The following is a 19,294-nucleotide window of genomic DNA, read 5'->3' as shown; positions in this document are numbered from 1 at the left end:
AACAATCATCGTGCCACTCTTCGCAGAGAGGTGATAGACGCCAACGAGCCCGCGCATAGCAATCGAGGTGTAAAAAGGGCGTTGAAGGCAGGAAGCCTGGACGAAAGAGGCTACGAGGTCACCTCGAAGCGGTCTAAGAATCGGGCGCACTTGGGGCGACTACCAGTGCCAACCCCTTATCCCGCGGTGCGTCCGACACACAGAAATTTCCAAGGCGGCCAAGGAGCCTCCCCGCATAGCAATCGGGGTGTGAGGTTACGGATGCAGCATTGATAGCAATCGAGGTGGGAGGCGAAGGATGCAGAAGTGAGAGCCGAGGGATGTAGCAGAGATAGCAATCGGGGTGTGTGATGCAGAAGAGATAGCAATCGAGGTGTGCGGTGGGAAGGGCCCAGCAGCCAGAATGCATGAAGCGACGGATGAAGCAGTGATGACAACCGGGCTGTGAGGAGAGGAGGGATGCAGCCAAGAAAGCAATCAGGGCTCGAGGCAAGGGATGCATCAAGGATAGCAATCATGTTGTGAGGCGAGATTCCAAAGGCTAAACGTGAGAGGCTGCAGGGTCGACTCAGAGAGGTCTATGCATGTGAGAGGCTGAAAGCAAGGTCAACTCGGAGCGGTCTATGCATCGGGCGCGCTTGGGGCGACTACCAGTGCCAACCCCTTATCCCGCGACGCGTCCGACAAAGAGAACGTTCCAAGGCGGCAGAGGAGGTTACCAGCCGAAGGATGCAGTAGCAATAACAGGTATAGTTCCGCGGCGGCCGAGAAGACTCACCGCATAGGAATCGGGATGCGAGGCGAGGGATGCGGCGGGAAGGCCCCGACGGCTAAACGGAAGAGGCTGCAGGGCCGCCTCGGAATGGTCCAAGCATCGGACGCGATTGGGACGACTACCAGTGCCAACCCCTTATCCCGCGATGCGTCCGATACACAGATAGTTCCAAGGCGGCCGAGGAGCCTCACCGCATATCAATCGGGGTGCGAGGCGAGGGATGGGGCGGGAAGGCCCCAACGGCTAGACGGAAGAGGCTTCAGGGCCACCTCGGAATGCTCCAAGCATCGGACGCGCTTGGGGCGACTACCAGTGCCAACCCCTTATCCCGCGATGCGTCCGATACACAGATGGTTCCAAGGCGGCCGAGGAGCCTCACCGCATAGCAATCGGGGGTGCGAGGCGAGGGATGGGGCGGGAAGGCCCCAACGGCTAGACGGAAGAGGCTTCAGGGCCGCCTCGGAATGGTCCAAGCATCGGACGCGCTTGGGGCGACTACCAGTGACAACCCCTCATCCCGCGATGCGTCCGATACGAAGATGGTTCCAAGGCGGCCGAGGAGCCTCACCGCATAGCAATCGGGGTGCGAGGTGGGGGATGCGGCGAGATGGCCCCAACGGCTAGACGGAAGAGGCCACAGGGCCGCGTCGGAATAGTCCAAGCATCGGACGCGCTTGGGGCGACTACCAGTGACAACCCCTTATCCCGCGATGCGTCCGATACGAAGATAGTTCCAAGGCGGCCGAGGAGCCTCACCGCATAGCAATCCGGGTGCGAGGTGGGGGATGCGGCGAGATGGCCCCAACGGCTAGACGGAAGAGGCTGCAGGGCCGCCTCGGAATAGTCCAAGCATCGGACGCGCTTGGGGCGACTACCAGTGACAACCCCTTATCCCGCGATGCTTCCGATACGAAGACAGTTCCAAGGCGGCCGAGGAGCCTCACCGCATAGCAATGGGGGTGCGAGGTGAGGGATGCGGCGAGATGGCCCCAACGGCTAGACGGAAGAGGCCACAGGGCCGCCTCGGAATAGTCCAAGCATCGGACGCGCTTGGGGCGACTACCAGTGACAACCCCTTATCCCGCGATGCATCCGATACGAAGATAGTTCCCAGGCGGCCGAGGAGCCTCACCGCATAGCAATCGGGGTGCGAGGCGAGGGATGCGGCGAGATGGCCCCAAAGGGTAGACGGAAGAGGCTGCGGGGCCGCCTCGGAATAGTCCAAGCATCGAACGCGCTTGGGGCGACTACCACTGCCAACCCCTTATCCCGCGATGCGTCCGATACACAGATAGTTCCGAGGCGGCCGAGGAGCTGGGGGATGCGGCGAGATGGCCCCAACGGCTAGACGGAAGAGGCTGCAGGGCCGCCTCGGAATAGTCCAAGCATCGGACGCGCTTGGGGCGACTACCAGTGACAACCCCTTATCCCGCGATGCGTCCGATACACAGATAGTTCCGAGGCGGCCAAGGAGCCTCACCGCATAGCAATCGTGGTGCGAGGTGGGGGATGCAGCGAGATGGCCCCAACGGCTAGACGGAAGAGGCTGCAGGGCCGCCTCGGAATGGTCCAAGCATCGGACGCGCTTGGGGCGACTACCACTGCCAACCCCTTATCCCGCGATGCGTCCGATACACAGATAGTTCCAAGGCGGCCGAGGAGCCTCACCGAATAGCAATCGGGGTGCGAGGCGAGGGATGCGGCGAGAAAGCCCCAACGGCTAGAGGGAAGAGGCTTCAGGTCCGCCTCGGAATGGTCCAAGCATCGGACGCGCTTGGGGCGACTACCAGTGACAACCCCTTATCCCGCGACGCGTCCGATACACAGATAGTTCCAAGGCGGCCGAGGAGCCTCACCGCATAGCAATCGGGGTGCGAGGCGAGGGATGCGGCGAGAAGGACCCAACGGCTAGACGGAAGAGGCTTCAGGGCCGCCTCGGAATGGTCCAAGCATCGGACGCGCTTGGGGCGACTACCAGTGACAACCCCTTATCCCGCGACGCGTCCGATACACAGATAGTTCCAAGGCGGCCGAGGAGCCTCACCGCATAGCAATCGGGGTGCGAGGCGAGGGATGCGGCGAGAAGGACCCAACGGCTAGACGGAAGAGGCTTCAGGGCCGCCTCGGAATGGTCCAAGCATCGGACGCGCTTGGGGCGACTACCAGTGACAACCCCTTATCCCGCGACGCGTCCGATACACAGATAGTTCCAAGGCGGCCGAGGAGCCTCACCGCATAGCAATCGGGGTGCGAGGCGAGGGATGCGGCGAGAAGGACCCAACGGCTAGACGGAAGAGGCTTCAGGGCCGCCTCGGAATGGTCCAAGCATCGGACGCGCTTGGGGCGACTACCAGTGACAACCCCTTATCCCGCGACGCGTCCGATACACAGATAGTTCCAAGGCGGCCGAGGAGCCTCACCGCATAGCAATCGGGGTGCGAGGCGAGGGATGCGGCGAGAAGGACCCAACGGCTAGACGGAAGAGGCTTCAGGGCCGCCTCGGAATGGTCCAAGCATCGGACGCGCTTGGGGCGACTACCAGTGACAACCCCTTATCCCGCGACGCGTCCGATACACAGATAGTTCCAAGGCGGCCGAGGAGCCTCACCGCATAGCAATCGGGGTGCGAGGCGAGGGATGCGGCAAGAAGGACCCAACGGCTAGACGGAAGAGGCTTCAGGGCCGCCTCGGAATGGTCCAAGCATCGGACGCGCTTGGGGCGACTACCAGTGACAACCCCTTATCCCGCGACGCGTCCGATACACAGATAGTTCCAAGGCGGCCGAGGAGCCTCACCGCATAGCAATCGGGGTGCGAGGCGAGGGATGCGGCGAGAAGGACCCAACGGCTAGACGGAAGAGGCTTCAGGTCCGCCTCGGAATGGTCCAAGCATCGGACGCGCTTGGGGCGACTACCAGTGACAACCCCTTATCCCGCGACGCGTCCGATACACAGATAGTTCCAAGGCGGCCGAGGAGCCTCACCGCATAGCAATCGGGGTGCGAGGCGAGGGATGCGGCGAGAAGGACCCAACGGCTAGACGGAAGAGGCTTCAGGGCCGCCTCGGAATGGTCCAAGCATCGGACGCGCTTGGGGCGACTACCAGTGACAACCCCTTATCCCGCGACGCGTCCGATACACAGATAGTTCCAAGGCGGCCGAGGAGCCTCACCGCATAGCAATCGGGGTGCGAGGCGAGGGATGCGGCGAGAAGGACCCAACGGCTAGACGGAAGAGGCTTCAGGGCCGCCTCGGAATGGTCCAAGCATCGGACGCGCTTGGGGCGACTACCAGTGACAACCCCTTATCCCGCGATGCGTCCGATACACAGATAGTTCCAAGGCGGCCGAGGAGCCTCACCGCATAGCAATCGGGGTGCGAGGCGAGGGATGCGGCGAGAAGGACCCAACGGCTAGACGGAAGAGGCTTCAGGGCCGCCTCGGAATGGTCCAAGCATCGGACGCGCTTGGGGCGACTACCAGTGACAACCCCTTATCCCGCGACGCGTCCGATACACAGATAGTTCCAAGGCGGCCGAGGAGCCTCACCGCATAGCAATCGGGGTGCGAGGCGAGGGATGCGGCGAGAAGGACCCAACGGCTAGACGGAAGAGGCTTCAGGGCCGCCTCGGAATGGTCCAAGCATCGGACGCGCTTGGGGCGACTACCAGTGACAACCCCTTATCCCGCGACGCGTCCGATACACAGATAGTTCCAAGGCGGCCGAGGAGCCTCACCGCATAGCAATCGGGGTGCGAGGCGAGGGATGCGGCGAGAAGGACCCAACGGCTAGACGGAAGAGGCTTCAGGGCCGCCTCGGAATGGTCCAAGCATCGGACGCGCTTGGGGCGACTACCAGTGACAACCCCTTATCCCGCGACGCGTCCGATACACAGATAGTTCCAAGGCGGCCGAGGAGCCTCACCGCATAGCAATCGGGGTGCGAGGCGAGGGATGCGGCGAGAAGGACCCAACGGCTAGACGGAAGAGGCTTCAGGGCCGCCTGGGAATGGTCCATGCATCGCACGCGCTTGGGGCGACTACCAGTGACAACCCCTTATCCCGCGACGCGTCCGATACACAGATAGTTCCAAGGCGGCCGAGGAGCCTCACCGCATAGCAATCGGGGTGCGAGGCGAGGGATGCGGCGAGAAGGACCCAACGGCTAGACGGAAGAGGCTTCAGGGCCGCCTCGGAATGGTCCAAGCATCGGACGCGCTTGGGGCGACTACCAGTGACAACCCCTTATCCCGCGACGCGTCCGATACACAGATAGTTCCAAGGCGGCCGAGGAGCCTCACCGCATAGCAATCGGGGTGCGAGTCGAGGGATGCGGCGAGAAGGACCCAACGGCTAGACGGAAGAGGCTTCAGGGCCGCCTCGGAATGGTCCAAGCATCGGACGCGCTTGGGGCGACTACCAGTGACAACCCCTTATCCCGCGATGCGTCTGATACACAGATAGTTCCAAGGCGGCCGAGGAGCCTCACCGCATAGCAATCGGGGTGCGAGGCAAGGGATGCGGCGAGAAGGACCCAACGGCTAGACGGAAGAGGCTTCAGGGCCGCCTCGGAATGGTCCAAGCATCGGACGCGCTTGGGGCGACTACCGTTGCCAACCCCTTATCCCGCGATGCGTCTGATACACAGATAGTTCCGAGGCGGCCGAGGAGCCTCACCGCATAGCAATCGGGTTGCGAGGCAGATTATTGGGAAGGGAACCCCCTGGGATGCGGCTCAAGCAGTGCCCAAAGGGACTGGAATGCGGAATCACATCGAGAGACCCAAATGCTATACGAGGGCTCAAATCGAATTATCGATTTGGCCACGACATGGACGCATCGGAACGACTACCTTTGCCGAACCACTCGCAATTGCATCCATACCGAAACCAATAGACATTTCCGTTAGAGCCCTCGCATAGCATTCGGGAATCTCGCATGCCCCTCTAAATCGACCAATGCTGGCGCTCAACGAAAATCCGAGCGCTACCACCGTTCGAGCGCCAGCATTGGTCGAGTTAGAGGGGCACGGGGGAGAATGCTCCAGTCAACACCTCCCCTATATAAGTTATTTGTCCGATTCTCGCACAACCGTAGTCTGCCTCGTCGAATCAAACAACGGTCCCAGATTCCGACTTCCGTTCCGTAGAGACCCAAAAGCTAGATGGAGGCTCGCAAGAAAGAGAGTCGGCGCATAGCAATCGGGTTTCTCGAACGTTTAGGGACCGAGCTCACTTGCGGATAGGGCAAAATCCGCCAAGCAACCCAAAAGCTAGACGGGGGCTCGAATCGAATCGCCTAGGCGGCCACAACAACGACGTGTTGGATCGACTACCAGTGCCAAACCATTCAGCAAGACTAGTCTGTGTCGAGGCCGGATAGAGATTCTCAGAGAGCGCCCGTATAGCATTTAGGAGACCTGCCGCGTCCCTCACACTCGACAAATGGTGGTGCACGTTTATAAATCCGAGCGATCCCAACCCTTTCAAGCACCAACATCGGTCGAGATAGAGGGGCACGGAGGGGGCTGCGTGAGACAACACAGTCCCCTATATAAGTTATTTGTCCGATTCTCACACATCCGAAGAATGGTCATCAAATCGGACAACAGCCCAAACTTCCGACTTCCGTCCCAGAAAGCCCAAGAGCTATCTAAAACGTTCATGGCCGGAACTCGATCGCGGCTATACCAGTCCGCCAAGCAACCCAAAAGCTAGACTGGAGCTCTAGTCGAATCACCTCTGTGGCCATTGCAAGGACGTGTTGGAGCGACTACCATTGCCGAACCATTCCGCAGGTCGAGTCCATACCAAGGCCGCATAGAGATTCACGATGAGCTCCTGCATAGCAATCAGGAGACTTGCCGTGTCCATCACAATCGATAAATCCTGGTGCAAGATTTTTGCATCCGAGCGCTCCAACCAGTCGAGCACCAGCATCAATCGACATAAACGGGCACGGGGGGAGGATGCTCGAGAACACTACCTCCCCTATATAAGTTATTTGTCCGATTCTCAAGCAGCCGAAGTCTGGTCATCGAATCGGGTCAAAGACCACAACTTCCGACTTTACCCACAATGCAAGTCATCGAATCGAACATCGGCCCCCGAGTCGGACTCCATGCGTATGTCAGGTCATCGGACCCAAATTCCGCCTTCCTGCGCATGGCGGGCCATCAATATCAACTCGGTCATCGGACCCAAACTCCGCCTTTCTGCGCATGGCACGCCTTCAAATCGGTCATCGGACCCAAATTCCGCCTTCCTGTGCATGGCGGGCCATCAACATCAACTCGGTCATCGGACCCAAATTCCGCCTTTCTGCGCATGGCACGCCATCAACTCGGTCATCGGACCCAAATTCCGCCTTCCTGCGCATGGCAGGTCATCGGACACAAATTCAGACCTCGCCAATATGCCTACGTATCGAATCGGTCATCGGACCCAACTTCCGACTTCATCCATACTGTAGGGTCTTTGAGGTTGGCGCGGTGCGCTCAACCCGGGGAGTCGACCCATCGAAGCATACACCTCCCCTATATAAGCTATTTGTCCGATTCCCACACCTGTGTAGTTTGCACCTCTGACCAGGACATCGACCCCAACTTCCGAACTCGACTGCAACGACGGCACCAGCGCCTTGGTGCGCACCTTGCGACGCACAGTCCCAACATTCGCCTTCCTGCACATGGCAGGTCATCGGACCCAAATTCCGACCTCGCGAGTATGCCTACATATCGAATCGGTCATCGGACACAACTTCCGACTTCATCCATACCGTAGGGTCTTTGAGGTTGGCGCGGTGCGCTCAACCCGGGGAGTCGACCCAACGAAGCATACACCTCCCCTATATAAGCTATTTGTCCGATTCCCACACCTGTGTAGTTTGCACCTCCGATCAGGACATCGACCCCAACTTCCGAACTCGCCTGCAACGACCGAACCAGCGCCTTGGTGCGCACCTTGCAACGCACAGTGCCAACATTCGCCTTCCTGCACATGGCAGGTCATCGGACCCAAATTCCGACCTCGCGAGTATGCCTACATATCGAATCGGTCATCGGACCCAACTTCCGACTTCATCCATACCGTAGGGTCTTTGAGGTTGGCGCGGTGCGCTCAACCCGGGGAGTCGACCCAACGAAGCATACACCTCCCCTATATAAGCTATTTGTCCGATTCCCACACCTGTGTAGCTTGCACCTCCGATCAGGACATCGACCCCAACTTCCGAACTCGACTAAAAAGACCGCACCAGCACCTTGGTGTGCACCTTGCAACGCACAGTGCCAACATTCGCCTTCCTGCACATGGCAGGTCATCGGACCCAAATTCCGACCTCATGAGCATACCTACTAATCGAATCGGTCATCGGACCCAACTTCCGACTTCATCCATACCGTAGGGTCTTTGAGGTTGGCGCGGTGCGCTCAACCTGGGGAGTCGACCCATCGAAGCATACACCTCCCCTATATAAGCTATTTGTCCGATTCCGACACCTGTGTAGTTTGCACCTCCGCTCAGGACATCGACCCCAACTTCCGAACTCGCCTGCAACGACCGAACCAGCGCCTTGGTGCGCACCAAAAGTGCGCACTTTTGGAGGGCACTTTTGTGCGCTCCAAAGGTGCGCACTTTTGGAGGGCACTTTTGTGCGCTCCAAAGGTGCGCACTTTTGGAGGGCACTTTTTGGAGGGCACTTTTGTGCGCTCCAAAGGTGCGCACTTTTGGAGGGCACTTTTTGGAGGGCACTTTTCTGCGCTCCAAAGGTGCGCACTTTTGGAGGGCACTTTTTGGAGGGCACTTTTCTGCGCTCCAAAGGTGCGCACTTTTGGAGGGCACTTTTTGGAGGGCACTTTTCTGCGCTCCAAAGGTGCGCACTTTTGGAGGGCACTTTTTGGAGGGCACTTTTCTGCGCTCCAAAGGTGCGCACTTTTGGAGGGCACTTTTGTGCACTCCAAAGGTGCACACTTTTGGAGGGCACTTTTTGGAGGGCACTTTTCTGCACTCCAAAGGTGCGCACTTTTGGAGGGCACTTTTTGGAGGGCACTTTTGTGCGCTCCAAAGGTGCGCACTTTTGGAGGGCACTTTTTGGAGGGCACTTTTGTGCGCTCCAAAGGTGCGCACTTTTGGAGGGCACTTTTGTGCACTCCAAAGGTGCGCACTTTTGGAGGGCACTTTTCCTGCGCTCCAAAGGTGCACACCTAGGTGAGCACCTTCGACCACACCTTGTAGCACACCAAACTCTGACTTTCGACTTCATCCGCAATGCAGGGTCTTTGAGGTTGGCGCAATGCGCACAACCAGGGGAGTCGACCCATCAAACCCAACACCTCCCCTATATAAGCTATTTGTCTGATTCTCATACATGCGTAGCCTGCAGGAGCAATTAGGACATCGACCCCAACTTTCGGCTTCTAAACGAAAACAAGGTCTTTGAGGTTGGTGTAATGCGAACAACTAGGGGAGTCAACCCATCAAACCCAACACCTCCCCTATATAAGCTATTTGTCTGATTCTCATACATGTGTAGTCTACAGGAGCAATTAGGACATCGACCCCAACTTTTGACTTCTTAACGAAAACAAGGTCTTTGAGGTTGACGTAATGCGCACAACCAGGGGAGTCGACCCATCAAACCCAACACCTCCCCTATATAAGCTATTTGTCCGATTCTCATACATGTGTAGCCTACAGGAGCCATTAGGACATTGACCCCAACTTTTGACTTCTTAACGAAAACAAGGTCTTTGAGGTTGGCGTAATGCGCACAACCAAGGGAGTTGACCCATCAAACCCAACACCTCCCCTATATAAGCTATTTGTCTGATTCTCATACATGTGTAGCCTGCAACAACGATTAGGACATCCACCCCAACTTCTGAATTCGTCTGCGTTGACCGCACCAAAGGTGCACGCCTTGGTGCTCACCAAAATCCGACTTCCGACTTCTTCTGCTATGCGGGGTCTTTGAGGTTGGCGCAGTGCGCACAACCAGGGGAGTCAACCCACCGAATGCAACACCTCCCCTATATAAGCTATTTGTCTGATTCTCATACATGCGTAGACTGCAGCAATGATTAGGACATTCCACCCCAACTTTTGACTTCTTAAACAAGACAGGGTCTTTGAAGTTGGTGCAGTGCACACAACCAGGGGAGTCGACCCATCAAACGCAACACTCCCCTATATAAAGCTATTTGTCCGATTCTCATACGTGTAGTCTGCAGCAGCGATTAGGACATCGACCCCAACTTCCGAATTCGTTTGCATTGACCGCACCAAAGGTGCACGCCTTGGTGTGCACCTTGGAGTGCACTTTGGTGCTCACCTCGGTGCACACTTTGGTGTGCACCTCGGTGTGCACCAAAGGTGCGCACCTTGGAGCGCACCAAAGGTGTACACTTTGGAGCGCACCACAAAGGGTCTTTGAGAGGTTGGCGCAGTGCGCACACCAAGGTGGGTGTTGAGGTGCGTGCCGAGGTGGGTGGGTGCTAGGGTGCGCTCCATGGTGGGTGCCAGGGTGGGTGCGTGCTAGGGTGGATTCCAAAGAGGGTCATAGGGTGGGTGCCAAGGTGGGTTGGTGATATAGTGGGTTCAAAGGTGGGTACTAGGGTGGGTTCCAAGGTGGGTCACAAGTTGGGTGCCAGGATGCGTGGGTGTTAGGTTGGGTGCCAAGGTGGGCTCCTGCGTGGGTGGGTGCTAGGGTGGGTTTCAAGGTGGACGCGAGGGCGGGTGCCAAGGTGGGTAACAAGTTGGGTGTTAGGATGGGTGAAGTGCTAGAGTGGGTGCCAAGGTGGGTGGGTGCTAAGGTGGATGCCAAGGTGGTTCACAGGGTGGGTGGGTTCTAGGGTGAGTTCCAAGGTGGGTCACAGGTTTAGTGCTAGGGTGCGTGTCAAGGGCGGGTGTCGAGGTGCCTGGGTGCTAGGGTTGTGGATGCCAATGTGGGTCATAGGGTGGGTACTAGGGTGGGCTGCAATGTGGGTGCCAAGGTGGGTAACATGCTCGTTGGTTCTAAATTGGGTGTCAGGGTGGGTGTGCACCCACCTTGCCCGAGGTGGGTGCCAAGGTGCCAGTGTGGGTGGGTGCTAAGGTGGATGCCAAGGTGGGTGAGAAGGTGGGTGATAGGTTTGAGTGGTAGGATGGGTGGGTGCCAAGATGGGTCACAGGGTGGGTGCAAGGGTGGGTAGGTGCTAGGGTTGGTGTCAGGGTGGTGGGTGCTAGGTTGGGTTCCAAGGTGGGTGCGAGGGTGAGTGTCAAGGTGGGTCACAGGTTAGGTGCTAGGATGGGTGAGTGCTAGGGTGCAAAGGTGCCAGGGTGGGTGCTAGGATGGGTCGATGCTAGGGTGAGTGGCAAGGTGGGTCCACAAGTGTCAAGGTGGGTGCCGAGGTGGGTGCCAACTTGGGTTCCAAGGTGGGTGCCAAGTGGGCGACTGCTATGGTGGATGCCAAGGTGGGTCACGGGGTGGGTGCCAAGTTGCTAGGTTGTGTTCCAAGGTGGGTGCCAACGTGGCTGCTAGGGTGCGTGGGTTAAAGGGTGTGTCACAACGTGGGTGCCAGGATGGGTGCGCACCCACACTGGCCAAGACGGGTGCAAGGTTGGGTTCCAAGCCCGGTCACAGGCTGGGTGCTAGGATGGGTGGGTGCCCAAGGTGGGCACCAGGGTGGGTGCACCCACCCTGGCCAAGGTGGGTCACGGGTGGGTCCTAGGGTGGGTAACAGGGTGGGTACTAAGGTGCGTGCCAAGGTGGGTCATGGGGTGGGTGCCAAGGTGGGCACCAGGGTGGGTGTGCACCAACCCTAGCCAGGGTAGGTCACGGGGTGGTTGTCGGGGGTGGGCGTCAAGGAGCCAAGGTGGGTGGCAAGTAGCCAAGTTGCGTGCCAAGGTGGGTGTCGGGGTGGGTGCCAAGGATCCAAGGTGGGTGCCAAGGAACCAAGGTGGGTGTCTGGGGTGGGTGCCGAGGTGGGAGCCAGGGTGGGTCCCAAGGTGAGTGCAAAGGTGGGGTGCCAGGGTCAAGGTGAGTGCCAATGTGGGTTCCAAGGTGCCAGGGTCAGGGTGAGTGCCAATGTGGGTTCAAAGGTGCTAAGTTTGGGTGCGAGGTTGGTGTGCGAGGGTGGGTGGGTGCCAAGGTGTGCTAGGTGGAAGCCCGGGTGGTCGGCATCCCATGGGTGTCGAGTTGGGTGCCTGATGGGTGCTTCTTGTCAAGTTTTAGTCGTCGGGACTCATTTCGAGCCTTAGAGGTCGTTTCTTGTCCGGTTGCCCCTGTCTTCGACCTGGGAACCCAATTTTGGTCCTCGGGTCCCATTTTTTTTTGTCTCGCATCCCACTTTTGGCCTGTGGCCTTTTCGGGGTCGATTCTCGTTTTGGGCATCAGAGCATGTTTTCTTCTCCTAAAACCCAATATTTGTTTATTAAGTCTCGGAACACATTTTTGTTCTCGTGGACCCATCATGGGTCTTGGAACGCATTTGTGGTCCTTGGGTCCCATTTTGCATCCCGAAACTTGTGTTTTGGTGCTTGATCCCTATTTTGGGTGCCCACCTTGCACCAAGTGCGCACCCGGGGGCAAACCGAGCGCCTTCGGTGCACCGGGGCAAGATCGAGCGTGCACCCGAGGCGCCCCGAACATGCACCAAGGTGCACTCGGCCCACATGTGAGCGCAGGTCGTTGCGCCCGAGGTGGTGTGTGGGGCACCGCGTTGCAGACGGGACACTGCACGCACACGACGCCCCGTCCAGGTGCACGCACGTAGGCCGGGCCGGGTGCACACCCGACGCCCTAGCAAGGTGCGCGCACCCGGGCAGGGCTCACACTTGGCGAACGGGGCGCACTTCGCGAGGGGAGGGTGTGCACCTCGACGGGGGTGGGTGGCCGGGGTGGATTCGCACGTGGGTCGCGGTTTGCTAAGTACACACTGCGACAAGCTCATAACGGGTGCGATCATACCAGCGTTAGTGCACCGGATCCCATCAGAACTCCGCAGTTAAGCGCGCTTGGGCCGGAGTAGTACTGGGATGGGTGACCTCCCGGGAAGTCCCGGTGTTGCACCCTTTCTTAGTTTTTCGCCGGGCGTCGCAATGCTATTTGAATAAACCTTTTGCCCGTTTGCGTTCTCGTCGGGGCCGGGCCGGGCCGGGGTGCGCTGCCCGCACTACCGCGCGCGCGGGGGCGACACCGAGCGCGCACCCGAGGCGCCCCGAGCACACAGGCCACGGTGCAACCCGGGCGTTGTGCGCGGCACCCCGGTGCGCCCGAGGTGCTGCGCGCCGCACACCCAGGTGAAATCGGTGTGCACCTCGGCCAGTGCGCGCGCTCGGTCGAGTCGCGCACGTTGGCCAAGGTGCACGGTGATGTTTCTTACTCTAAGGTTCCGCACCAGACGCCCGGGACAGGTGAGCGAAGCTGGGCGGGGCCGGGTGCGCGGCCGGGGCAGGTGCACGCAGCTGGAGAGAGCTTTGGAGCACACCAGAGGTGCGCACCTTGGAGCACACTTCGGAGCGCACCAATGATGCGCTCCATTCAAAAGTTTCCTGAAAAGGCAAAAAAAGTTGAGATTATAGAATTTCCCACTTGAGAGATTGTAAAAAAAAAAAATTAAAATGAAGGAAACGCGGGTGCCAAGGTGTGCGCGCCCGGGTGCGCAGCCCAGCCAAGGTGTGCGCACCAAGGCGCCCACCCTGGCGAAGGTGCACGCAAGGTGCGCACCCGAGGCAAACCGGACAATTAACCCAACTTTCGACTTCGCGCGCACCTGCGCACCTTGGAGCGCACTTCGGAGCGCTCCTTGGTGCGCACCAATCTTGGGCACCTCGGAGTGCACCATGGCGCCCACCAAGGTGCGCACCCGGGGCAAACCGAGCTCCGACTTCGTGCGCACCTTGGAGCGCACGAAAGGTGCGCACCATGGCGCCCACCAAGGTGCGCAGCCCAGCCAAGGCGTGCGCATCAAGGTGCGCACCCTGGCGAAGGTGCGCACCCGGGGCAAACCGAGCTCCGACTTCGTGCGCACCTTGGAGCGCACAAAGGGTGCGCAACCCAGCCAAGGTGTGCGCACCCCGGGCAAACCGAGCTCCGAATCGTGCGCACCTTGGAGCACACTTCGGAGCCCTCCTTGGTGCGCACCGATGTTGCGCACCTCGGAGCGCACCCGGGGTAAAACAATGCAATTAACCCGACTTTCGACTTCGTGGGCACCTCGGAGCGCTCTCGGGTTCGCACCTCGGAGCACACCGAGGTGCGCACCTTTGATGCGCTGCCTTCACCAATTTCCAGAAAAGGCAAGAAAACATTGAGAAGGTGTGCGCACCGAGGTGCCCACCCTGGCGAAGGGTGCACGCGAGGTGCGCACCCGGGCAAACCGGGCTCCGACTTCGTGCACGCCATGCTGCGCACCTTGGAGGGCCATGGTGCGCACCTTGGAGCACACTTCGGAGCGCTCAATGGTGCCCAACCCAGCCAAGGTGCCCACCGCGGCGAGGGTGCACGCGAGGTGCGCACCCGGGGCAAACCGGGCTCCGACTTCGTGCACGCCGCACCTTGGAGCACACTTCGGAGCGCTCCTTGGTGCGCACCAGGGCGCGCAACCCAGCCGAGGTGCCCACCCCGGCGAAGGTGCACGCGGGGTGCGCACCCGGGGCAAACCGGGCTCCGACTTCGTGCACGCCATGGTGGCCCACCGCGGCGAAGGTGCACGCGAGGTGCGCACCCGGGGCAAACCGGGCTCCGACTCGTGCACGCCGCACCTTGGAGCACACTTCGGAGCGCTCCTTGGTGCGCACCAGGGCGCGCAACCCAGCCGAGGTGCCCACCCCGGCGAAGGTGCACCGCGAGGTGCGCACACCCGGGGCAAACCGGGCTCCGACTTCGTGCACGCCATGGTGCCCACCCGCGGCGAAGGTGCACGCGAGGTGCGCACCCGGGGCAAACCGGGCTCCGACTCGTGCACGCCGCAACCTTGGAGCACACTTCGGAGCGCTCCTTGGTGCGCACCATGGTGCCCACCAGGGCGCGCAAACCCCGCCGAAGGTGCACGCGAGGTGCGCACCCGGGGCAAAACCGGGCTCCGACTTCGTGCACGCCGCACCTTGGAGCACACTTCGGAGCGCTCCTTGGTGCGCACCAGGGCGCGCAACCCCGCCGAAGGTGCACGCGAGGTGCGGCACCCCGGGGCAAACCGGGCTCCGACTTCGTGCACGCCATGGTGCGCACCAGGGTGCCCACCGCGGCGAAGGTGCGCACCCGGGGCAAACCGGGCTCCGACTTCGTGCACCGCCGCACCTTGGAGCACACTTCGGAGCGCTCCTTGGTGCGCACCAGGGCGCGCAACCCAGCCGAGGTGCCCACCCCGGCGAAGGTGCACGCGAGGTGCGCACCCGGGGCAAACCGGGCTCCGACTTCGTGCACGCCATGGTGCCCACCGCGGCGAAGGTGCGCACCCGGGGCAAACCGGGCTAGGACTTCGTGCACGCCGCACCTTGGAGCACACTTTGGAGCGCTCCTTGGTGCGCACCATGGTGCCCACCAGGCCGCGCAACCCAGCCAAGGTGTGCGCACCAAGGTGCACGCGAGGTTGGCACCCGGGGCAAACCTGGGGTCCGGCTTTCGTGCACGCCGCACCTTGGAGCACACATCGGGGCGCTCCCGGGTCGCACCGGCGTTGCGCACCGTGGTGGGCACCTCGTGAGCGCACCGTGGTGGGCACCTCGGAGCACACCAAGGTGGGCAGCGAGGTGCGCACCTTTGATGCGATGCCTTCACTAATTTCCATAAAAGGCAAAAAAAAACGAGATTTTAAAATTTCCGTTTTGAAAGATAGTGAGAAAAAGGGAATGCTGGTGCCATCTTGAGCCCGCCCTGGTGCGCAGCCCAGCCAAGGTTGTGCGCACCAAGGTGCCCACCCTGGCGAAGGTGCGCGCCAGCCGGGCAATTAACCCAACTTCCAACTTCGCGCGCGCCAGGGTGGGAGCGCACCCAACAACCGGGCCTGGGAAGAGCCAATGCGAGAAACCCCACCAAACGCTCTGACAAAAAAGAGGGGGCGCTCCAGTAACCCCGCTTCGGAGCGCACCCTGGGCAAACCCAGCCAGGGTGCCCACCCCGGCCAAGGTGCAGGCGAGGTGCGCACCCGGGGCAAACCGGGCTCCGACAACCGTGCACGCCGCACCTTGGAGCACACTTCGTAGCGCTCCCGGGGTGCGCACCTCAGAGCACACCAAGGTGGGCAGCGAGGTGCGCACCTTTGATGCGCTATGCCTTCACTAATTTCCAGAAAAGGCAAAAAAAAGAGGAGATTTTAAAATTTCCGTTTTGAAAGATAGTGAAAAAAAACGGAACGCGGGTGCCATCTTGAGGCCCGCCCTGGTGCAACAGGCCTAGGTAAGGTGCCCACCCTGGCAAGGTGCGCACCCGGGCAATTAACCCTACTTTCCGACTTCGTGGCGCGCCAGGGTGGCAACCGGGTCCTGGGAAGGAGCCAATGCGAGAAACCCCACCAAACGCTCCGACAAAAAAAGAGGCGGCGCTCCCAATAACCCCGCTTCGGAGCGCAGCCGGGGCAAACCCAGCCAAGGTGCCCACCCCGACGAAGGTGCACGCGAGGTGCCACCCGGGGCAAAACGGGCTCCGACAACGTGCACGCAGCACCTTGGAGCACACTTCGAAGCACTCCAGGGTGCCCACCGGCGTTGCGCACCGTGGTGGGCAGCGAGGTGCGCACCTTTGAATGCGCTTGCCTTCACTAATTCCAGAAAAGGCAAAAAAAATGAGATTTTAAAATTTCCGTTTTGAAAGATAGTGAAAAAAACGGAACGCGGGTGCCATCTTGAGCCCGCCCTGGTGCGCAGCCCAGGCAAGGCAAATGCGCACCAAGGTGCCCACCCGCGGTGCACGCCCGGGGCAAACCGGGCTCCGACTTCGTGCAGGGCCGCACCTTGGAGCACACTTCGGAGCGCTCCTTGGTGCGCACCATGGTGCCCACCAGGGCGCACCCGGGGCAAACCGGGCTCCGACTTCGTGCACGCCGCACCTTGGAGCACACATCGGAGCGCTCCCAGGTTCGCACCAGCGATTTGCGCACCTTTGATGCGCTGCCTTCACTAATTTCCAGAAAAAGGCAAAAAAAAACGATATTTTAAAATTTCCGTTCTGAAAGATAGTGAAAAAAAACGGAACGCGGGTGCCATCTGAGCCCTTCCTGGTGCGCAGCCCAGGCAAGTTGTGCGCACCAAGGTGCCCACCCTGGCGGAGGGTGCGCGCCCGGGGCAAACCGGGCTCCGACTTCGTGCACTGCATGGTGCCCACCAAGGCGCGCAACCCAGCCAAGGTGCCCACCGCAGCGAAGGTGCACGCGAGGTGCGCACCCGAGGTGCACACCCGGGGCAAACCGAGCTCCGACTTCGTGCACGCCGCACCTTGGAGCACACTTCAGAGCGCTCCTTGGTGCGCACCAGGGCGCGCAACCCAGCCAAGGTGCTCACCCCGGCGAAGGTGCTCGCGAGGTGCGCACCCGGGGCAAGCGGGCTCGGACTTCGTGCACGCCGCACCTTGGAGCACACATCGGAGCGCTCCCGGGGTTCGCACCAGCATTGCGCACCTTTGATGCGCTGCCTTCACTAATTTCCAGAAAAGGCAAAAAAAAAAAAAAAACGAGATTTTAAAATTTCCGTTTTGAAAGATAGTGAAAAAAACGGAACGCGGGGTGCCATCTTGAGCCCGCCCTGGTGTGCAGCCCAGGCAAGTTGTGCGCACCAAGGCACCCACCCTGGCCAAGGTGGGTCACGGGGTGGGTCCTAGGGTGGGTAACGGGGGTGGGTACTAAGGTGCGTGCCAAGGTGGGTCATGGGGTGGGTGCCAAGGTGGGCACCAGGGTGGGTGTGCACCAACCCTAGCCAGGGTAGGTCACGGGGTGGTTGTCGGGGTGGGCGTCAAGGAGCCAAGGTGGGTGGCAAGTAGCCAAGTTGCGTGCCAAGGTGGGTGTCGGGGTGGGTGCCAAGGATCCAAGGTGGGTGCCAAGGAACCAAGGTGGGTGTCTGGGTGGGTGCCGAGGTGGGAGCCAGGGTGGGTCCCAAGGTGAGTGCAAAGGTGGGTGCCAGGGTCAAGGTGAGTGCCAATGTGGGTTCCAAGGTGCCAGGGTCAGGGGTGGAGTGCCAATGTGGGTTCAAAGGTGCTAAGTTGGGTGCGAGGTTGGGTGCGAGGGTGGGTGGGTGCCAAGGTGTGCTAGGTGGAAGCCCGGGTGGGTCGGCATCCCATGGGTGTCGAGTTGGGTGCCTGATGGGTGCTTCTTGTCAAGTTTTAGTCGTCGGGACTCATTTCGAGCCTTAGAGGTCGTTTCTTGTCCGGTTGCCCTGTCTTCGACCTGGGACCCAATTTTGGTCTCTGGGTCCCATTTTTTTTTGTCTCGCATCCCACTTTTGGCCTGTGGCCTTTTCGGGGGTCGATTCTCGTTTTTGGGCATCATCAGAGCATGTTTCTTCTCCTAAAACCCAATATTTGTTTATTAAGTCTCGGAACACATTTTTGTTCTCGTGGACCCATCATGGGTCTTGGACGCATTTGTGGTCCTTGGGTCCCATTTTGCATCCCGAAACTTGTGTTTTGGTGCTTGATCCCTATTTTGGGTGCCCACCTTGCACCAAGTGCCGCACCCGGGGCAAAACCGAGCGCCTTGGTGCACCGGGGCAAGATCGAGCGTGCACCCGAGGCGCCTCCCGAACATGCACCAAGGTGCACTCGGCCCACATGTGAGCGCAGGTCGTTAGCGCCCGAGGTGGTGTGTGGGCACCGCGTTGCAGACGGGACACTGCACGCACACGACGCCCCGTCCAGGTGCACGCACGTAGGCCGGGCCGGGTGCACACCCGACGCCCTAGCAAGGTGCGCGCACCCGGGCAGGGCTCACACTTGGCGAACGGGGCGCACTTCGCGAGGGAGGGTGTGCACCTCGACGGGGGTGGGTGGCCGGGGTGGATTCGCACGTGGGTCGCCGGTTTGCTAAGTACACACTGCGACAAGCTCATAACGGGTGCGATCATACCAGCGTTAGTGCACCGGATCCCATCAGAACTCCGCAGTTAAGCGCGCTTGGGCCGGAGTAGTACTGGGATGGGTGACCTCCCGGGAAGTCCCGGTGTTGCACCCTTTTTTAGTTTTTCGCCGGGCGTCGCAATGCTATTTGAATAAACCTTTTGCCCGTTTGCGTTCTCGTCGGGGCCGGGCCGGGCCGGGGTGCGCTGCCCGCACTACCGCGCGCGCAGGGGGCGACACCCGACGCGCGCACCCGAGGCGCCCCGAGCACACAGGCCACGGTGCAACCCGGGCGTTGTGCGCGCACCCCGGTGCGCCCGAGGTGCTTGCGCGCGCACCCAGGTGAAATCGGTGTGGCACCTCGGCCAGTGCGCGCTCGGTCGAGTCGCGCACGTTGGCCAAGGTGCACGGTGATGTTTCTTACTCTAAGGTTCCGCACCAGACGCCCGGGACAGGTGAGCGAAGCTGGGCGGGGGCCGGGTGCGCGGCCGGGGCAGGT

General features: G+C 60.5%; 2 non-coding genes across 2 annotated transcripts; both read left to right on the top strand.

The window, feature by feature from the left end:
- Positions 1-12,706: 12,706 nt before the first annotated feature.
- Positions 12,707-12,825, top strand: LOC131872517 (5S ribosomal RNA). Its single transcript, XR_009370658.1, has one exon. It is a non-coding gene; the product is annotated as a 5S ribosomal RNA (ribosomal RNA).
- A 5,966-nt stretch (positions 12,826-18,791) lies between these two features.
- LOC131872516 (5S ribosomal RNA) lies at positions 18,792-18,910 on the top strand. Its single transcript, XR_009370657.1, has one exon. It is a non-coding gene; the product is annotated as a 5S ribosomal RNA (ribosomal RNA).
- Positions 18,911-19,294: the final 384 nt, after the last annotated feature.

The sequence above is a fragment of the Cryptomeria japonica genome, unplaced genomic scaffold, assembly GCF_030272615.1.
Source record: "Cryptomeria japonica unplaced genomic scaffold, Sugi_1.0 HiC_scaffold_633, whole genome shotgun sequence".
In the NCBI taxonomy this organism is placed as follows: domain Eukaryota; kingdom Viridiplantae; phylum Streptophyta; class Pinopsida; order Cupressales; family Cupressaceae; genus Cryptomeria; species Cryptomeria japonica.
The sequence above is the reverse complement of the archived record's forward strand: the minus strand, read 5'-3'. Positions and strand labels throughout refer to the sequence as shown.